The sequence below is a fragment of the Heterodontus francisci genome, unplaced genomic scaffold (assembly GCF_036365525.1).
Source record: "Heterodontus francisci isolate sHetFra1 unplaced genomic scaffold, sHetFra1.hap1 HAP1_SCAFFOLD_43, whole genome shotgun sequence".
Lineage (NCBI taxonomy): Eukaryota > Metazoa > Chordata > Chondrichthyes > Heterodontiformes > Heterodontidae > Heterodontus > Heterodontus francisci.
The window spans coordinates 6568509-6573606 of record NW_027141852.1 but is presented as its reverse complement, the minus strand read 5'-3'; positions in this window follow the sequence as shown (position 1 = coordinate 6573606).

Here is a 5098-nt window from a genome sequence, read left to right as displayed (position 1 = left end):
ATGAAGTGAGGTGTGATTGGGAGGGACAATTCCACCAGGGTTATATTTTCTACCAAAACAATGACACAAGGGATACTTCACTTTTTTGTTCATTCATTCATGCGATGTGGGCATCGCTGGCTAGGCCAGCATTTATTGACCATGAGAAGGTGGTGGTGAGCTGCCTTCTTGAACCATTACAGTCCATGTGGGGTAGGTACACCCACAGTGCTGTGAGAAAGGGAGTTCCAGGATTTTGACCCAGCGACAGTGAAGGAACGGCGATATAGTTCCAAGTCAGGATGGTGTGTGGCTTGGAGGGGAACTTGCATGTGGTGGTATCCCCTGCATTTGCTGCCCTTGCCCTTCGAGGTGGTAAAGGTCACTGGTTTGGAAGGTGCTGTCTCAGGAGTCGTGGTGCATTGCTGCAGTGCATCTTGTAGACGGTACACACTCTGCAACTGTGCGTCGTGGGTGGAGGGAGTGAATGTTTGCAGATGGGGTGCCAATCATGCGGGATGCTTTGGCCTGGCGGTGTTGAGATTCTTGAGTTGGAATTGCACCCATCCAGGCAAGTGGAGAGTATTCCATCACACTCTTGACTTGTGCCCTGTAGATGGTGGACAGGCTTTGGGGAGTCAAGAGTCATGGATGAGTGAGAGGAATATATCACACTTTGGGGCTTTTGTAAGAGGATTTATTGATAAACCTGGGATTTGAGAGGAAGCTGCTTCATGGTTTACAGAACAAATTCAGCCCCTGGGGTGGAGCCAACAGCTGCACTGTAATTACTCGCCTCAGGATTCCAAGCCTCTGACCTGCTCTTGTAGCTATGTTATTTGTATGGCTCCCCATGGTAACCCCCATAATGTTGATAGTGCTGGATTCAGTGATTGTAATGCTATTGAATGTCAAGGGGAGATGGTTAGATTCTCTCTTGTTGGAGATATTCATTGCCTGGCACTTGTGTGGTGCGAATGTTACTTGCCACTTATCATCCCAAGCCTGTGTGACTGAAATAGCTCAGTTGGGAGAGTGTTAGACTGAAGATCCCTGGTTCAATCTGGGGTTTTGGCAGTTCTCCTTTATTCTGCATCGCCATTTGGTTTTGACTCTTGAGCTGCACAATTTACACTGAAATTATTTACCCAACTCTGAAGGTTGGATTGGAATAGAGAGATATCAAGGATGGGAAATATTTACATTGTCTGCTGTAGCTTATTCTCTATCTCCCTGCGTCCTTTCCCCCAGTTTTTGACTCTCTCGGGGCAGGGTGAACATTTGATTTGCTGCATTTGTCCCAAACTGAAGCCTTTTCCACATCTCTGGGTGGTCAGACTCGCTCTGTCTGTTTTTGCTGCTCGTGACCATTAACGAGAACAGGCCACGAGTTCAACGTTTATCAGCAAACGGAAGATAATTGGAAAGAATTCTGTGTTACTCCAGACCAGTGACAAAGATATAATGGATGTTATTCAAAATAAATTCCCTCTGACATTTTATGTAAACTTGTTTGTATCTAAAAGTTGGATTTTAAGTGTTACAAAAATGTGTCAAATTAATGACTGACCATGTGACAGTGCACATGGGGATCAAATCCACAGCCTTGTTGTTATCAACACTGCGTCCTAACCAACTGAACTAAGCGGCCTACAGACAGAGCCAGGTATGGGTTTGAGCCGCACGCTGGGCGGTTTGTGTTTTATTTCTCACACTGGGTGACAGAGCAATTGTACAAACAATGGACACATCACATCCCTGAAACATTGTTCTGATATAAAACAGTGTGAAATAAGAACTGAGCATGGAAATGGAACGGAACCAGAAATCAGGACTTTAATCTATGAAAGTTGATCTTGAAATTCAACCATTCACTGAACATTCCAACAGATCGAACTCTCTTCTGATAAAAAATCCAGGAACTTGAGCTGCTGGAAAACATAACTGAGCCTGATGCGATTTGAACACGCAATCTTCTGATCTGGAGTCAGACGCACTACCGTTGTGCCACAAGCTCACTGATACAGCAAAGTCTTCCATTCCTGGCAGATTTACTTCTTGTTTAGATTCAGTGATTGAAATTAATTCAATCCTCATCTGACCTCCACTCTGCAAAGGCCTGCTCCCCGACCTGAATCCGACGGGACCCGACGACCTGTGTCGGGTTCGGGTCATGTCGGGTCGCTCTTCCGGGTCTGGCTTTTGGACTCGGGTAGGGTCAGGCCAGGTTCAGATCAGGCTGGGTCCAGGTTGGACTGAGTCCGGGTGTGACACACACAGTAAGTATTACATTTAACTCAGCTGGGAAGTTGAGTTTAATATGTGTCAAAAGTTGAAAAGCCAACCAAAGCTGGGAGTCCGGGTTATTAAGGAGGGAAACTCTGAGTCTGCTCAGTGAGCAAGTGAGCATCTCTATGACGTCATTGCGCTCATGCTGCAGCTTCCTGTAGATTCTAAATCGGGAGGTAGGTAAAGTGAACATTCCGGTGGTCGGGTAAGGCTCGGGTGGGTTTGGGCATGGGAATAAATGGAGATACTCGGGCCGGGTCGGGCTTGGGTCCAATGTGGTTCTGTCGGGTTCGGGTCGGGTATTTTTTCCTGACCTGAGCAGGCCTTTACCGCTCTGTCAGTTCAGTGCCTTATTTAAACTATTACTTGGAGTTCTGTTTTACAGGGTCTCGGCTGTTTAAGTGTTTCCCAGACCCACTACTCTGATTAATCAGACATTTTGCTGCTAACTGCTGCTGCTACAATTGAAATGTAAAAAAGAATTTCCAGTGACCTGCAACCAATGGACAAATACATTTCAGAAAGTTAAAGCTCATTCACCAATCCACAAATGTGTCTTTCTGCTTATATTTATAAACAACTCCTTCTCTCCACTATGAGAACTATGCAATCACTCCAGTTATTTGAAAGTTAGTATAAGATGTTCCAGTTCATCAATTTTAAAACTGCAGCAGGTATTTTCCAGAAAACTTCTCTGTTGGAACCTCAGTCCCATTTAGATTGAAAGTGGACAATTAATGTATTCACTTGTTCATTGTGGACAGGTGTCTGACTTCGAATAAATCTCATTAACTTTCAATGAGGTGGCAGTATTTCTGTGCTCCCATTTTACACAGTCTGTCCTGTTCATGCACCATGTTTTTATTCTCCTCTCCCATTCTCCACAGGATACAGATTGCAAGCATCATCAATCTAGCTGTTGAAAAGCATTGGAAGAATCTGGTCACACAGGTATTGAAACATTCATTATCTGCCATTTTACAAGTTGGTTGCTTCAAACACAGTACAATGTGCAATCATCTGAAAAGAGATTCTCTTCAATATCCAATACAAATTGAATTACAAACCTGACAGACAAACACAGGAGAACAAGTGACTAGTGAACACAAACCTCATGGTGCTCATTTTCAGATTTATTGCAGTCACTTACAAAACAAGTGAAAGAATATTCCAGTGAAATGATTTGGAAAGTAGGTGTGACTTTTGTTGGTGCCTTTCTTTGCTCTGTTGGTGAAACTTTCTTGCACCTGACTCCTGTTCATGTCTCTGTTTCCTCTATTGAATGAGGAAGGAGGTATTTGATCAGAAATCAACTGGATTGTGTACCTTTGAGAGGGGATTTCAGCACCGTCAGGGCTGGAAACAGGAGTGAGTGAAAGACAATGTGTGGAGTTTGATTTTGTACAGAGGGAGAGCAAATCTAACAGGACTGTGAGATATTGGCCTGGATTTTGCAGCCCAATAGTGGTGAACTCTGAGACTTTCACTGCTATTGAGGGTCTGAACAGCACTGCAACTGCCAGTACATGCACACACTAACACCAGCATCTGGAAGTTGTGGTGGTGAGAAATGTGCTCAGAAGGAGCCTCTGATCATAATCGCACCAGCCCACTCTTTAACGTGACAGGGACCTGTAGTTCAGCAATTTGGGCTCATTGCCCACAACGTACCCTGATTTTTACCTGGGTTGGATTAAAGCCGGTACCAACAGGCTCAGGGGTGCTCGGGAAGGACTTTTCTGTTGACACAACAGCTCCGCTATTCCAGGAAGACACCGCCAGCAGCAGGGGTCAACTTTCAGAGGGAGTTCAGACATTTTAAATGTTGCATTTTGTTTCTTAATTGTATGTCACTTTTTAGCAAGGCCTTATCAGAGTTCTTAAATTTACATCTGACTTTTTATTAACAAGATTGAAGTGCTTTTAAAAGATCTCTAAATATATATGACTTTTTATCGAGATTTACCTGGCTTCTTTGTAAAGACTCGAGTAAGATTGAAATGACTTTTAAAAACTACATCTTATCCTTTAAAATCCTGCTTACATGTCGATGACATTGGAAGATGGCTTCAGAATAACTTAGACTATCTTTCTAACAGGTACTGCAACAGCTTCAGTCCTACTTTCTGCAAAAGCTGGTGAATTACAAAGAAACAATGTATTGAGCATTTTATAAACTGTTGATGCAGATGGGCTTCAAATTCATACATGTAAAACAGAGGGAATTAACAATCCATCATCTTAACCTCTCAAACACTTCATCACCCAGCTTTGTGCCAGCAACCCATCACATGTCTTTTTTGCCTCTATGGAAATTTGGGCAGGATGGTCACCTTCAGCTCAGATCCTGACTGTGCATCCAGATGTGCAATGATGGAAATGTAGCTTCTTTTAGTAAATGACATTTCCATCACATCAGGTCATGGCCTGTTGGGAATAGAGTGGTGTGAAACATTTCCAGACCATGTCCAACACGTTTCTACTCAGTGTGAAAACCCACCACGGAAAGAGTGGAACATACAATCATTTGATCACATCATGATTAACATCACTCAGACACCTGAACCATGAGGTCACTGACGAAGTCATGATGACTTCGAATTTCTCATGAAATGACAACTGAACTAACTGACTGGAAGAATTGCTTTAACTCCACATGATCAGAGAGGCACAGCCTCAGACCGACTTGGCAGATGAATATTGATTGAATAATTTCTGTGTGAGGAATGTTCCAGCATCATAAACCAGGGGAACGTGCTGACTGAGCTGTGTCGTCATCTCTTCTGGGCAGTCGGACAGTTCACCCTTCATTCTGCTCTGATTCACTTTC